The sequence below is a fragment of the Sus scrofa genome, chromosome 18 (genome assembly GCF_054392235.1).
Source record: "Sus scrofa isolate SSC_HxYL_T2T_F1_AM1 chromosome 18, Sscrofa_HxYL_maternal_Yorkshire_Landrace_v2.0, whole genome shotgun sequence".
NCBI classification, from domain to species: domain Eukaryota; kingdom Metazoa; phylum Chordata; class Mammalia; order Artiodactyla; family Suidae; genus Sus; species Sus scrofa.
Window position 1 is genome coordinate 15,303,531 of NC_139400.1, and position 16,666 is coordinate 15,320,196.

General features: G+C 48.0%; 1 long non-coding RNA gene across 16 annotated transcripts; it reads left to right on the forward strand.

Moving 5' to 3' along the window:
• The first annotated feature begins 2,915 nt into the window (after nucleotides 1-2,915).
• Nucleotides 2,916-9,734, forward strand: LOC102163082 (GTPase IMAP family member 5). Of its 16 annotated transcripts, none has more exons than XR_014833539.1 (8): nucleotides 2,916-3,180; nucleotides 3,585-3,680; nucleotides 5,168-5,251; nucleotides 7,185-7,233; nucleotides 8,305-8,548; nucleotides 8,720-8,809; nucleotides 9,194-9,471; nucleotides 9,581-9,734. It is a non-coding gene; the product is annotated as a GTPase IMAP family member 5 (long non-coding RNA). The 16 variants fall into 16 exon arrangements; XR_014833541.1 differs by having other exon boundaries at nucleotides 9,273-9,471; XR_002340495.2 differs by having other exon boundaries at nucleotides 8,305-8,958.
• Nucleotides 9,735-16,666: the final 6,932 nt, after the last annotated feature.

Consider the following 16,666-nt stretch of genomic DNA (forward strand, 5'->3'; position numbering starts at 1 on the left):
GGAACCTGCATCCTCATGGATCCTAGTCGGGTTCGTTAACCACTGAGCCATGAAGGGAACTCTGGGAGCCTCTGATCTTTTACTGTCTCCATAGTTTTGTCTTTTCCAAAATGTCAGAGTGGGAATCATACAGTGTGCAGCCTTTTCAGATGGTGCCTTTCACTTAAGAATATGCCTTTAAGTTTCTTCCATGGCTTCTCATGGCTTGAGAGCACATTTCTTTTCAATGCTGAGTGACAGGCCATTGTCTGGATGCACCACAGTTTATTTACCCAGTCACCTGCCGGTGTAGATCTTGGTTGCTTCCAAATTTTGGTGATTATGAACAAGCTATTCATAAATATTCATGTGCAGATTTTTGTGTGTACCTGAAGAGTATGTTTTTAAATAAAAGGATGAAAATGGAGGGCTTTCTGAGAATGATAGAAGCCATAAAGAAAACATTTGTTAAGATTTCCGGACTGAGCAAAAAGCTTAACTAAAACTTTAACTGTTTAATCTCTTCAGCTGAATTAAAAGATGAACAGCAGGGGGTGGTATTTGCAAGACAGTTGACAATTATATTTTACTGAGCATATTGTGAACTTAAATGAGACACAATTCTCACACAATATTTTGAATATTTTATTTTGCTTTGTTTTTATTACCTGCATACCCATGGCAGAAGGAAGTATCAGTGATCTCTTTCGGATTTGTCCAAAACATAAGTATTTAGACCTGTTAGGAATGATTCAATTTTAATTTATGTCTCACAGGAGGGAAACGCATTATTAGACAACCATAATTCTACAAAATTCGAGAGACGAATGGTTATTTTCACAGGGTGGAGGTACAGGTTTTTTTTTTTTTTTTTTGGTCTCTTTAGGGCTGCACAGGTGACACATGGAAATTTCCAGGCTAGGGGTCGAATCAGAGCTGCAGCTGCCAGCCTATACCACTGCTGCAGCAATGCTGGATCCGAGCCAGGTCTGCGACTTACACCACAGCTCACGGCCATGCTGGATCCTTAACCCACTGAACGAGGCCAGGGATGGAACCCGCATCCTCATGGATACTAGTCGGGTTTGTTACCACTGATCCATGACGGGAACTCCGCGGAGGTAGAATTTTTGAGGACTGGCTATCTCGCAGGCTCCTCTGTAGGAATAATATTTGCTGTTCTTCACTGCAGCTGCATGGGCAAAGGAACAATTTCCCTCCTTCTTTATTTTGGGCATTTCTTTCATCAGCAATTAGAAGTACCTGTGGTTTGAAGAGCCATCCCTGGAATTCCACAAGTTAGCTGTGAAGGGAAAAGAGGAATCCTGAATAGCCACTAAACTCTAAACATGGAAAGGGGCAGAAAAGAAGTGTTAACTGGTGTTGTGCTGAGGAGGTAATGTTTTGCTTTCTTGAGTCATAAATACAGGCCCTTTTTGAATTAATAAGAAAAATGCAGGAGTTCCCCTTGTGGCTCAGTGGGTTAAGAACTGGACATAGTGTCCATGAGGAGGCAGGTTCGGTCCCTGGCCTCGCTCACTGGGTTAAGCATCTGGAGTTGCCATCAGCCATGGTGTGGGTCACAGAGCCAGCTCAGATCTGGCATTGCTGCGGCTGTGGTGTAGGCCGGCAGCTGCAGCTCTGACTGGACCCCTAGCCTGGGAACTTCCATATGCTGCAGGTGCAGCCCCAGAAAGAAAAAAAAGATGCACCTAATTTAACAGAATAATCAGCTTAGTATATGTACAGGCTGTTTAGAGGAAAAAGGGTATAACTGTTCCCAGTAGAAGGTTATCCCATTTCAGCCTATGTAGTGGTTAAGGAAATGCCTAAAGCTTTTCTTCAGTGATTAATTCGCGTTTTTCCTAATGCGCAGAAAGTAGCTGATCAACATGCATAGCTCTATGTTGTGGGCACGTGAGTAGTAGCCTTGCCAGGCTGGTGAGGTGGATGACTCAATGGTTTACCTTAACCATGAATGTTTTGCTACCTTTGAGCAATGTCCCTTTCTTGTGTATCCAATATTTACAAAATATGTACTGAGATGACTGGATAAATTGGCTTCAGGCATGAAGCTATTCATGATTTTAGGGTGGATAAATATCTGGCAAAGATAATTATTTTTATTTTGAAGGAGTCGATATTTAACCGTCCCCCCACCCCAGCCGCAAAAATGCAACCTTAGAGGCATTTCTAGCTGGCAGAGAAAAAACAATATCTTCTGTATGTTAAAAGTATGCCTTTCTGGGAATTCCCCTCGTGGCTTAGTGGTTAACGAATCCCATTAGGAACCATGAGGTTGCGGGTTTGATCCCTGGCCTTGCTCAGTGGGCTAAGGATCTGGCTTGCCGTGAGCTATGGTGTAGGTTGCAGAAGTGGCTCAGATCTGGTGTTGCTGTGGCTGTGGCGTAGGCCGGTAGCTACAGCTCCGATTAGACCCCTAGCCTGGGAACCTCCATATGCTGTGGGAGTGGCCCTAGAAAAGGCAAAAAGACAAAAAAAAGAAAAAAAAAGTATGCCTTTCTGTCCTCTACAGCAGGAGGGCATTTATCCAGTTCAATCAGTGTAAAAAGTATTATTATTTGAAGTGTGAAAATTACAGTATTAATAGGGGAGAATATTTTGGTAAGTCAAGAGCGGCTTTCATTGCGATGTGAAGTGTGGCTGTTTTCTGCAGTATAAACGCTCTCCCCTCCAAACCAAGCAAGAATCAAGAGTTACCTGCGTTTCCATTTCCTACTTAGAGTTGCTTTTCTAGAGTTCATCTGAACCCAAAGATGCAAGTAGTGGCTCAAGCTCTGCCCCCTTGACCCTCAGCATGGCTCCAGAGGGGCGCTCAGCCCCCACGACCCAGGGCCCCCAGCAGGGCCTTTGCAAGGATGAGGTTAACTAGGGCGGTAGGAGGAAACCAGAGCACACCCTTCCTGCAAGTGCTCAGCATTTTGCCCACATCGCACCCTGGGTAGGGGCGGATGTGTCCTTGGGTTCTGCGGCCGTGCAAGTTCACCTAGGTGCAGAAACCTACCCAACTTTATTTTCCCCTCACGTCCAAGCAAGGGCGACCTGAGGACAGGCCAATGGACAGAGAAATAAGAGGCGGCCAGAGCCGTACAAAGTCTCATGCAAGATGCCCGCCCTGAGTTCAGCTTTGGCTGCAGGTCTCTAGAATTACATACACGAAGCTGTCTTTGTGCAGAAGAGGTAAACGGTGGGCCGGGCGAGATGCGTGTTGGTCCAGGTGGGGCCAGTGAAAGGCTGAGGATGCCTGCTTTGGGATGCACCTGTGCCCCTGATGTTCACCAGCTTCTCTGGGTCTCCCGACTGATTCAGACAGGGAAATGGCACAAAAGCTTTACAGAGCTGTGGTGGGGAGAAGGAAATGGAGCTGTTATTAAAAAGAAATCAGACCAAAACCAAAAAATACTCCTCTTCCTCTGATGGCACCCTCTGAGGGCTTTTGACTCATTCTGAGGCTGTCTTGGCAAGAACAGCACACGCTGGTCTTTTGCGGCCCCGGGAGAACGCAGTCCCTCTCTCTCTCTCGTGGGTAGCATGTGTGGCCCGCTTTTTTTTTCACTTCTCACTGCTCTTGTGTTTGTTTGAAGAGACTAGAAGCCAATGAGAGAGGCTGCCAAGGAGCGGAGGGAGGATAGTTTCAAGACTGCGCGTGGGACTTGCAAGACTTTTCCAGGACCGACCAGGTAACAGGGCTTGGCTCCTCTCTCCCCGCCGCCCCTCTCCCACTCACCCCAGCTCCCTCGGTAATAATCTGCGTCAGTTTGCACATGATTTTTCTAAGCCTCAGTGTCACTGTTCCTAAATAATTAAGGTCAGGAGTTCTAGAGCCTAAAGCCCCGAATAAGTGCAAGCAGAAAATATTGCTGATATTGTCTTTTTTAGAACCTAAACTTTTGAACAGAATGAGCTCAGACAGCAGCCCTTTGGTGCTGACTGGCTTGTTTATTTCTCGTGTTTGTGCAAAAGTTTTGCACATATACAGCCAGTGGCTGTTGCACCGCGTCTGGGTGTAAGTATTGAGTTTTTGACACGTCTCGGGGCAAGAGAAGATGACCTGACCCTCCTCCCTCGATCTGCTCCCAGAAGCCATCCGATGCCCTTTGTGGAGCCGGCTGAAAAGTTGGCCTGGTGATTTGAATTTGACGGGAGGTCTGTTGCATTCATGACTCCAGGGAAAGTTGCAATTTTAAAGAGAGCAGAAAGATTTCAGGAACAGGACGCATGATGATCTAGTCAGGCAAAACATTTGCTTTCCTATTTTTTTTGGCCACGCCCACAGCATGCAGAAATTCCTGGGCCAGTGACCTGAGCCACAGCAGTGATGACACCAGGCCCTTAACCTTTAGGTCCACCAGGGAACTCCATTTGCTTTATTTCTGAGAAATACAATTTATTATTTTAAAAAAGATTTTACCCCCCTTCCCCCCCATTCGCCAGAATGGAGTTACACGGCTGTGATTCCTAGAGGATTATCCTGCCCCGCCCCTCTTGACAGTGACAGGGTCTCATGGCGGCACCTTGTTGGTGACAATGCGTGGGCCTGCCAGCCACTCCATCACACTCCAGTTGGGAAAGTGGGGGAGGCTGTCAGGAATCCTTCTGGCAAATGAGAGCAAGCTAACCTGCCCAGGTTGTAGCCCACTTCAGATGCGTTTTAGCCGCCTTTCCCATGTTCCCAAGGGTGCCTCTACCTCTTCTGTCCCCACCTGCTCCTCCCGGCCCTGCCCGGTGGAGATGGTGTGGGATGTGGGGCTGCCCGAGGATGGGAGAAGGAATCACCTTCCTTTCCAGCCTTCAGCAGGAGCTGCTCTCTAAACTGGTCCAGCCAGCCTCCACGTGCAGGGAGAGGCGCGCCTGGCCAAGCCTGGTCTCTGATAACATTTTAAAGGAATGTTAATGAGATGGCTCTGACAAGAGGGAGCTGGGTGGTTGGCCAGGAGGAAGCATGATGATGGTGGCATCAGGAGGGGACTGATGGGGCAACCGGGCCCAGGGGTCTGCAGGGGACAGAGCGGGGTGTGGTGGGGGGGCGGGGGGCAGCTGGGACATGGTGGCCACCTTCTGGCCGGCACTGGGGCGCTTTGGATTGGAGAGGAAGGAAAGCCTCAAAAAATAATTGAGAAAGATGGTTCAGAGAAGGGGCCCCCTTTTCACTTCTCTTTCTACTCAGGCTGGACTCAGAGGGAGCAGCAGTTTCAGCTTCTCATTCTTGGAGGAGATGGCCTGCTACCAGTCGCTTGGCCAAACCCATCATGTGAGTAGCGTTGCTTTACCTGTTCCCCGGGGGACTGAGGGACAGCCAGAGGGAACCTGTCCCTCCCAGCACAAGGGGTAGGTGGCACATTCTGCACCTGCCAGCCCTCCCAGTGTGTCGGGAGATGCCGTGAAGGGGTTGCCGCCTCCCTCTGATATCTTTTCTGCATCCTTTCTGGATGCAAGTGGCTTCATGTCCTTGCTATTCCATACCCGCCTGAAGCCTCAGTTTCTTCATATTTAAAAAGCCTAGACCTGGAGTTCCCATTGTGACTCAGCAGGTTAAGAACCTGACTGGTATCCATGAGGATGCAGGTTCAATCCCTGGCCTCACTCAATGGGTTAAGGATCCGGCGTTGCCGTGAGCTGTGGTGTATGTTGCAGATGCAGCTTGCATCCTGTGTTGCTGTGGCTGTGGTATAGGATGGCGGCAGCAGCTTTGATTTGGCCCCGAGTCTGGGAACTCACATATGCCTCAGATGTGGCCCTTAAATAGACAAAAACAAAACAAAACAAAACATCGATTTCTCCACTGGGCATCCTCTGTGTAACCACATTAAAAAATCCTCCCTATAGATTTTGTCCTTGAAAAGATCCAGCCAAAGATGAGAATTATTTTCAGGTGTGCTCCTTCTCCGAGTTTCAACAGCGACAATTAGCTGGAGATGTATGGTTTCTCCAGAAAAACAGGACCCATAGGATACACGTATGAAGACATTTATTTGAAGGTAGTGGCTCACGCAGTTATGGGGGCCGTCTGATCGAAGCTGGGTTTTGACATTCAAAGTAAAATAATTCCCAAGTCATTTATTTATGAAATTAGCTCTCCTTCAAAGGTAATCACCATGGCCAGTTTCACGTGTGGAGGGCTAAATAACACCCTCTGTGGTGTGATCCCAAGGAAATCTGCTTATTCCTCAAAGTATCTTTTTCAGTGCCCCTGTCCTCGAGGCTGAAACACCACAGTTACTCCTTGAGCCCATTATAAGGAAAATACTCTGAGACTTTGCGCACAGCAAGGTCCTGCTGTAAATTTGGAAAGGATGTGAAGGTTGTTCCCAGGAGGAGGCTTGAGTGGCGTCCTTGGGTGGCGGCTGAGTGGCTCCCCCCCACTTGCTGAGCACAGGAAGTAGGAGGAAAAAAGAAGCACCAAGGAAAAGGCGCATGGGAGACAATGAAAGAAAGGAGGTGGGCAGGAGAGGGATGCCCTGAGGAAGCTACGGGTCTAGGACTGTTTGAGCAACACGGAAGCACAGAATTTTAGTAACGTAACAGCTGGTCTGAGCCCAACCAATCTGATCTCCGCTCTGATTACTGGACGTGCACTCCGCCCCCCATCCACCTGGACCAATGACAGTCTCCTGCTCCTGGCATGACCAGCTCACCCTGGTATGCAGGTCCTTTGATCAGGGGATCCTCTCAGCCTTGGGCAAACTGGGATGATGAGTGATTGCCCCCCCCCCGCCCCCAATACAACCATCACCATGGAAACTTAGGGACGAATTTCTTTTGTGAGTTTACCAAAGGGGGGCATTTTGCCTGGCCAACTTGAGTTTGGGTGCCAGGACTGAGACTCTCAAGGCCGAGAGCCAGGATGCTCAGTGGAAATGACCACTCCCCTGTTTGGTCTTCTGGGCAGACAGTGTGATTTTTGTGCGTCCTGTTAGCTAATTGTAAGTGGTGGGAATTCACGTGCAGGTGCTCTCGTGTTGGGCTTGTCTGCATACGCTTCGTAAGGAAGCTCAGTCTAGCGCCAAGAGTGGCTGAGGGTCAGAAGAACCTGGGTTCTAGTCTCAGCTCATCCATTGAATTTCGTGTGACCTTCGGTAGCTGTTTTTTCTCTTCTCAATAGCCTCATCTATAAACTGTGATGTTTTGTGTTAGATGTTGCGTTCAGCTCCGGTGTGAACCCTCCCTGCCTGTTTTCCCTCTAGAACAAAATGGAAGGGCTTCAGAAGGCTGGGGAAGACGCATGCGCCACAGGTAAGGTCTAGCGGAGCCTGTCATGATGTTTGGGGGCCATGAACTCAGCACTGGGGCAGCAGACTTCCCACCTGCAGTGAGAGGTACAAGACTAGATTCACCCCAAGAAAAAGAAAATGCATTTCCCCCAGGAAATAGAACTTATTGGGCTACTTGCTGTCATACTCTCCTTAGTGAGGGTAAGGGGGTCATAGAAAGCTCTGAGCATCAGAAAGCCTTCAGGGTGAGAACTGAATAGGGAGAAGTTTCTGGAAAGTGTGCAAAAACCCAGCAACCCAAAAGGAACGACTCCTAAGCCTTTGGTCAGCTGGGGTGATTTATTCCACCAACCCTGTGTGAGTTCCCTTTATCCTCTGTGTAAGAATATTCACTCTGGGAGTTTCCACTGGTGCAGTGGGTTAAAAATCCAGCTGCAGCAGATGGAGCCTCTGTGGAAGTGCAGGTTTGATCCCCAGCCCAGTGCAGTGGATTAAAGGATCCTGTGTTGCTGCAGCTGCTCAGATTCCATCCCTGGCCTGGGAACTTCCATATCCTATTGTTACAGCTATAAAATTAAAAAAAAAAAATTTACTTTGACCAGCTCTGTGATGGGAACAGAGAGTGGGGAGCCTAATTGATTGAGAGTGGTGCTGTTTCTTCTGGGTCTTTGTCTTTCTATCTTTTGTTGTCTTCTTCCTCAAAAGACATGACTCTTTGAGTCAGTTCAGGCTGTTGAAACAAATGCCATAGACTGTGTAACCAACAACTATTTATTTCTCACTGGTTCTACTGTTTGGGGCGGGGGGAGTTCAAGGTCAAGGTGTGGTAGATCTGGTGTCCGGGGAGAACTCGCTTCCTGGTTGCTGTGTCCTCATGCCATAGAGAGAGCGCTGGTCCCTCCCTCTTCTTAGAAGGCCACTAATCCCATCATGGGGCCCCATCCTCAACCCTGGTCTAGACCTCATCACCTCTCAAAGACCCCAAGCCCAGATACCGTCACACTGGGGACTAGGGTTTCAGGATATAAATTGGGGGGGGGGGACACATTCAGTCCGCAGCAATGACACATTACCTTTTCCTGTGCCCTGACAGCTGGAGGAGAAGGGAGCTTAAATCCAGGGTCATCTCCATTGAGGATCGTCCTGGTGGGCAAATCAGGCAGCGGGAAAAGTGCCACTGGGAACAGCATCCTCTGCCAGCACGTGTTCAAGTCCAAGCTGGGGACCCAGCCTGTGACCAGGACATGTCAGGGGGCAACAGGCACGTGGCAGGGGAGGAGCATCCTGGTGGTGGACACGCCCTCCATCTTTGAGGCCAAGGCCCAAGACCAGGAGATGTACGAGGACATCGGGGACTGCTACCTGCTCTTGGCGCCGGGGCCCCACGTGCTGCTGCTGGTGACCCAGCTGGGGCGCTTCACAGATCAGGACGCCCTGGCCGTGATGAGGGTCAAGGAGGTGTTTGGGGCAGGAGCCCTGAGGCACACGGTCATCCTTTTCACCCACAGGGAGGACTTAGCGGGTGAGTCCTTGCATGACTACGTGGCAAACACAGACAACCTCAGGCTGAGGAGCCTGGTCCAGGAGTGCGGGAGCAGGTACTGTGCCTTCAACAACCGGGCCTCCGCCCAGGAGCAGAGGGACCAGCTGGCCGAGCTCATGGCCATGCTCGAGGGGCTGGAGAGGGAGCACCAGGGCGCCTTCCTCAGCAACGACCTCTTCTTTGAGGCGCAGATGCTCCAGCGAGGTGAGGCTGAGGCCCCCGGAGAGGGTCGCAGGCACTACCTGGCCAAGGTGCTGTCGCACATTGAAAAGCAAAAGCAAGATCTGCGACAGGCCCGGAGACACCGTGTGCTCAGAGGGCTTCTCCGTGTCAAAAACTGGATCGTGTCGCATGACGAGCTTTGTGTCTGTCTTGTTTGGTGCAGCTTCCTTTTCCTTCTTATTCTGCTGATCATCTGGTATCATCTTTAATTCTGCAGGTTGCCCGTTTGTCAGTTTCTAATGAATCGCCTCGCAGATTCATTGCTCAGTTCAGAAATAAATATTCTTGGTCTACAGAGGACATGTCATCTCTGCAGGGTCACGGCCCCTCTTCCTTGGACCTCTGCTTTGGTTCAGCCTCCACTGCTGCCTCCGTGAAGCCTTGAGCCTCAGAAGAGGATGACAGTGGCTCAGGTCCAGGCTTGCCTGGCTGGTATATACACAACCCCACTTTCTTGGCAGGAGCCAGCTCTGGTCTGGTTCAGGCCAAGGGGAGGTGAGCAGAACTGGGGCCAGAAGCTTTCTTCTTTCACAGGAGGGACCCTGCATGGAGAGGTCTCTCTTCTTCCTTTGGGCATGGTTGGATCTGAGTGTGATGCTTGCAGGTCCAGCAGCCACGTGGCTCCCAACCCGAGATTGAAGGCAACACTCAGAGCAGAGTGATGAGATCCATGCGGACCCCTGAACCAACCAGCCCTGAAGCCTACTCGATCTCTGGACTTCCAGGGAAGTCAGCCAATAAATTTCCTTATTGTCTAAGCTGTTGGAGTTTGTGTCTCTTTTACTGCATTTGAAAACATTTGAGCTAATAAAGAGTTCCTCATATCCCTTTTGAAAAAAAAAAAAAAAAAAGCCCTAAATCTCTCAGAACTTCCCTGTTCTCCTGCTTCCTGTGAGGAAGTGGCATTGAGAAGAAATAAACGGATTTCTCTTTTCTTGTTTCTAGAAACAGGAAAGGCCTCCTTCTACAACTAAAGTTCCTGCTACAGTGTAGACATTCAGTGAATCCCAAAGAACGTGAAAAATCCCTGTAGCTTCATCATTTTGGAGAAGGACAAAGGACGGGCGGGAGGAAACCAGACAGCCCCTAGGTAGGCTGCCCCTGCTTCCTTTACCCTTTGAGGGGGGAAGAGAGCTCATATCAGCTCCAAGGGGTTACTTTGGCCAGCAGTCATGTGTGAGTGGAGGTTTAGCAAAACCCTTGTTCCTTCCTCGGGTTAACCCTCCCTCCCCTTAGGCCCCTTGGAAATCAACCGAGGCGGAAGTTCTGCTGGCTTAACTGGGGAGCGCTGCTCCTGCTGTTGCGGGGAAACCTGGGCCTGGTCCGTCTACACGGAGCCCTCCCGCAGCCCTGGTCCCCAGTACGTTCCTGGGCTGACTTCCTGCCTGGTGCGGATGCCTCCCGGGATGAAGGATGAGACCGCCCAGCCCCGCCCAAAGGCTGCCTTTCTCTGTGCAGCCCACCTTTCCTCTGCGGGTCCCCGGCAGCAAAGGGAGCCACTGTCACAGGGCCCGACTTCCTCCCCGAGCTCGCTGGTGGTGACCGCTCGCTGCCAGTTCCACCTCCTCCGCGTCTCCGGTACCCGGGACCCAGTCCCCCCCATCCCACTCCTCGTGTAATGGCCCCTGACGTCTGAGAAGTCCATCTTCTTCTCTCCTCGGTGTTATATCCCTTGCTCCCAGGCTCACACTTATTTTTCTTCAACTGCCACATGGCTGCAGCATCATCTTCCTAAAATTGAACCCCGAAGGTCACGCCCAGGGCCTCCCCCAGCCTCCGCTCCCTCTGTGCGCCTCATTCTGTGATTCTCACTCTTCTCCTTGACCGTGGGCTCCCTCCACCCAAAACGACTCCCCAGAGGGGTCTGCAAGTTCCTAGAAGCCGCAGCCCCACCCCCGCTAGGGCACCTCTGACCCTGAGCCCCAACGCTCCTGGGGGACACATCACCGCCAGATAGATTTCTCTCGCATGCATTTAAAAAATTTTATTGAAGACTAGTTGATTCACAATGTTGTATTCGTTTCTGCTGTACAGCGACGTTGACTCAGTTACACAGATATATTCTTTTGCGTTATGGTTTGTCACAGGATGCTGGATATGGTTCTTGCGCTGTGCCGCAGGGTCTTGTTTGTCCATCGCGTATGTAAGAGTTTGCCTCTGTTAATCCCAAACTCCCCCCAAGACGTGTGTTCCCTGCCCCCCAATCACAAGTCTGTTCTCTATTTGTGAGTCTGTTTTTTCCTAGACATGTTTATTTGTGTCATAGTTTAGATTCCACATATAAATGTTATATATCCAGCCCATTTTGTATAACCTGTGAACTCAGAAAGGGCTTTTCCAAAAAAAAAAAAAAAAAAAAAGAAAGACAAAGAAAGAAAGGGCTTTTACATTTACATTTAAAAAAATTTTTAATGTTTTTTCTTTTTATGGCTGCATCTGCAGCATCTGGAGATTCCCAGGCTAGAGGTCAAATCAGAGCTGCAGCTGCCGACCTACACCACAGCCACAGCAACGCCGCAGGATCTGAGCCTTGTCTTTGACCTACACTACTGCTCGCAACAATCCCAGATCCTTAACCCACTGAGTGAGGCCGGGGATCAAACCCACATCCTCATGGACACGAATCAGGTTCTTAACCTGCTGAGCCACAACGGGAACTCCTACATTTTTTTAAAGGGTGAAGAAATCAAAAGAGGCATAATGTTTCATCGGTACATAAGAAAGTACGTGAAATTCAAAATGCCTAAAGCTGAATGGGAACAGAGCCTTGCACGCCACTTCCGTCTTGTCCACGGCGGCTTTTGCACGAGGAGGGGAGAGGTGAACGGTTGTGGTGGAGCCTGTAGAGTCTCTATGCCTAAAATACTGCGCTCATCGTCTGTCCCTTGCCAGCCCCAGTTCCTGAATTTCCCAGCCACCGACTCCCTTCAGGCCTGGGTCCTGGTCCGGCCGTGGAGACTCTCTGTCTCCTTCCCCCCACCTCCTTCTCCCTCCTTTCTTTCCAGCCTTTCCATATCCGAGACACCCCAACTCCCCACCTCCTTGGCTTTCTCTCTTGTGGGGTGTTGCTTGTTTATTACAACCTACAAAGAAGTCAGGGTACTTTTCTGAATGAAACGAGGAATTCCACTACCAGCTTTTAATATAACACGTCTCTCTCCACAACAGCATGACTGGAAAAAGTGGGTCCCGGAGGCCAGAGACTCAGGCATCAGTCCACTCACTTTCCTTCCTATAAGCTCCCAAATATTTTGTGACAAGATCCAGTTAATTATTTACCCTCACAATTTTTAACAAATCACAAAGGGGAACACTTTTTTTTGTTTGTTTCCTTTGCATTGTATTTACCTAAAAGTACCTAAAGAAAATAGATGGTGTGTCTGATGCAAGTGGGGAAACTGAAAGTGAATTTCTGGAAAAAGCAAATTAAGTTTCTTCTCAACACAAGAAATGCTAACTCTGAAAAAATAGCCAGTGGCAGCTAGCATCTGAAAAGGCTCGGCATTCCTGAATGATATACAAGCTCATTAAAATAGCAAGAAAAATCAAGATGCAAACAACAAGAACAGCACATATTCAGATGTGAGAAACAATCCAGTTTTTGACCCGGAGGAGCCCATGGAGTGCACAGTTTCTCTGGGCTTCTTGCAGATCTTGCTTTTGCTTTTCAATATGCGACAGCATCTTGGCCAGGTGGTGCCTGCGACCTCTCCCTGGGGCTGAGAGCAGGTAGCAGTCCCCAATGTCCTCGTACATCTCCTGGTCCTGGGCCTTGGCCTCAAGGATGGAGGGCGTGTCCACCACCAGGATGCTCCTCTCCTGCCACATGCCTGTTGCCCCCTGACACGTCCTGGTCACAGGCTGGGTCCCCAGCCTGGACTTGAACACAGGTTGGCAGGGGATGCTGTTCCCAGTGGCGCTTTTCCTGCTGCCTGGGTTGCCCACAAGGACGATCCTCAAGAAGACGTTGTTGCAAACCACTTTTCTGTTCCACCTGTGAAAAAAGAATTCTTTGTGTCTTACTAAGTAAGTGATTCTTAAGATTTTTTAGGTCACGGACCCTTTACAGTATCTCAGGAGAACTGTGGATTTCTCTCCTCCAAAGTAGTGATCATTCAATACATAGAGGAGTTCCTGTTGTGGCTCAGTGGGTTAAGAACCTGACAGTAGTGGCTTGGGTCACTGCAGAGGCTTGGGTTCTAACCCTGGCCTGGCTGTGCAGTGGATTAAAGGACCTGGCATTGTCCCGGCTGTGGCTCGGATTCGATCCCTGGCCCAGGAACTTCCATGTGCTATGGGTGTGCCCATAACAAAAGAGAGAGAGAGAGATGATGAGACCATTAGAAATATATGTGTTGGAAATGCTGTCTCTTTGGCTGATGGAATTATAGAGACATAGGAGCTCCCTTGTGGTGTAGCCTCTTAAGGATCTGATGTTGTCACCGCTGTGGCTCAGGTTGCTGGTGTGGTGGAGTTTGATCCCTGGCTTGGGTACTTCCCTACAGAGACAACAAAAATGGTATTGGCGAGGGTGACGATGGGCCAAGAGCTAAAATCTTCAAGGGATGAAGAGAGGGAGAATCCAAGGATTTCTGTAGTTCTCAGGGGCCCAAATGCATTGAGTTCCTTTTAGGCTCTTAAAATCTGTTATTTTATTCCCTTTACTCTGTGATGCTTCTTCTTTTCCTTAAATATTCTGGATTTTTTTTTTCTTAGTAATCACGATTACTAAATCCCCCTAACCCCTGACCTGAAGTTTCATTTCCACATTTCCCACACTTCGTGCGCAAGGGAGAACTTCTCCCTTGGGTGTGTGTGGGATGTGGCTATGGTAGGGAAGAAAAACAGACGGTAATTGCCTTTTTCTTCTGCAATTTAAAATAAACGGATTTCAGAGTTCTTGCTGTGGCACAGTGGGTTAAGAATTCGACTGCAGTGGCTCAGTTTGCTGCAGAGGCTCAGGTTTGATCCCTGGCCTGGGAAATTTCATATGCCATGGGTACAGCCATAAGAAAATTACTGGCGTAAAACAAATACTAACAGACATAAAAGGAGAAATTGATGGGAATACAATAATAGTAAGAGACTTTAACACCCCACTCACATCATTGGACAGATCCTCCAGACAGAAGATCAATAAGGCAAAAGGGGTCCTAAATGACACAATAGAAAAGTTAGACTTCATTACCATTTTCAGGACATTGCATGCAAAAAAATCAGAATATACATTCTCTTCAAGTGCACATGAAACATTCTCAAGGATTGACCACATACTGGGGCACAAAACTAATCTCAACAAATTTAAGAGTCTAGAAACTATTTCAAGTATCTTCCATGACCACCAAGTCATGAAACTAGAAATCAACCACAGGAAATAAGGAAAAAACTGATTACATGGAGATTAAACAACATGCTGTTAAAAAAACGAATGGTCAATGAGAAAATCAAAAGGGAAATTAAAAAATGCCTTGAGACAATATAATGAAGGCAGAAATATTCAAAATCTGTGGGATGTTGAAAAAGCAGTTCTTAGAGGGAAGTTCATAGCGACACAGGCCTTCCTCAAAAAAGAAGAAAAATCTCAAATAGACGACCTAATGTACCAGCTAAAAGAATTAGAAAAAGGAGAACAAACAAAACATACAAGTCAGCAGAAGGAAAGAAATCATAAAGATCAGAGGTGAGATCAATAAAATAGAGATTCAAAAAGCAATAGAAAAAAATCCATAAAACCAAGAGGTGGTTCTTTGAAAGGGTAAACGAAATTGACAAACCTCTAGCCAGATGCACCAAGAAGAGCAGAGAAGGAACTCAAACACCAGTGGGACCTAATCAAACTTATAAACTTTTGCACAGAAAGGAAACCATAAAAATACCCCAAAAGACAACCTCCAAAATGGGAGAAAATAGTTTCAAATGATGCAACTGACTTGGGCTTAATCTCTAAAATATACAAACAACTTATCCAACTCAACAACAACAAAACCAACAACCCAACTGAAAAATGGGCAAAAGACCTGAATAGACATTTCTCCAAAGAAGATATACAGATGGCCAACAAGCACATGAACAAATGCCCAACATCATTAATTATTAGAGAAATGCAAATCAAAACTATAATGAGATATCACCGCTCACCAGTCAGAATGGCCAGATCTGCTCTACAGCCCAGGGAACTATATCTAGTCCCCTGTGATGGATCATGATGGGGGATAATGTGAGAAAAAGAATGTATACATATGTATGAAGGGGTCACTTTGCTGTATGGCAAAATTTGACAGAACATTGTAAATCAGCTAGAAAAAAAAATAAAATCCAGAAAAAGAATAACTGAGTTTCTTCTCTGTCACAGCATTTGAGGTGAGGGATAGGAGAAGAGGAAACAGTGACTTTCTTTTTCTTTTTTTTTTTAAGGCCTCACCTGCTAGGGGTTCCCAGGCTGGGGGTCTAATCAGAGCTACAGCTGCTGGGCTACACCACAGCCCCAGCAACACATTGCTTTGACCTACATGCAGCTCACAGCAATGCCGGATCCTTAACCCACTGAGCGAGGCCAGGGATTGAACCTGCAACCTCATGGTTCATGGTGGGATTTGTTTCTGCTGTGCCACAACCGGAACTCTGAAAAAGTGACTCTTCCCTGGCGCCTAGAGTTCTGGAGAAATCGGAGGCTTTCTTACCTTCAGCCATAGTCCTCTATGTGCGCCTCTGAAGCCTTTCCATTCTTTTCTGGAGTAAAAAAAGGAAAGGAATAAAATCAGTGTCCATGTAGGAGCCGGTAAGGCCTGTGAACACCGCCAATTCAGACACCCGAGAATAATTATCCCGAGATGAGCCATTTCCAATGCTAATTGTCCAACACGTATTTCACTTTCAAACATCTACATGTAATTTTAGGCCAGCCCGGTGATGCTAATTTATGTTAACACGATGAACGGTTGCTTTTTTTCTCATCCCACCAGAAAGCAAGAAATGTTTCAAAACAAATCAGTTCATTCTCTCCCTTCGACTTTGAAAAGGCATGAAATAAAGTGTTCTTTGGAGTTCCCATTGCAGCTCAGTGGGTTAAGGACCTGATAAAGTATCCGTGAGGGTGAGGGTTCGATCCTTGGCCTTGCTTAGTGGGTTAAGGATCTGGTGTGGCTATGGCTGTGGTGTAGGTGGGCAGCGGCAGCTCAGGAGCTGGCATTAAAAAAAAAAAAGCATTATTCTCTGGAATGAGAAGCAGCATTTTTGTTATTATTGTTGGGATCAAAGTGGGCTAAAAAAGCAATTGCCTGGTTGTATGTTGTCACTGCTGTGTCTCGGGTTTGATCCCTGGTCTGAGAATTTCTCTCTTTCTTTTCTTTCTTTCTCGCTTTCTCTTCCTCTCTCTCTTTCTCTCTTTCTTTCTTTCTAGGTCCGCACCTGCGCCATATGGAAGTTCCCAGGCTAGGGGTCAAATTGGATCTACAGCTGCAGGTCTACACCACAGCCACTGGCACAGGATCTGAGCCGCATCTCTGACCTACACCACAGTTCACAGCAATGCCAGATCCTTAACCCAATGAGCGGGGCCAGGGATTGAACCCACATCCTCATGGACGTTAGTCAGATTCGTTACTGCTGAACCACGCGGGAACTCCCTGAGAATTTCATGACGCAGGCACGGTAAAAAAAATTTCCTTGCTGTAAATGACATTGGCTTGTT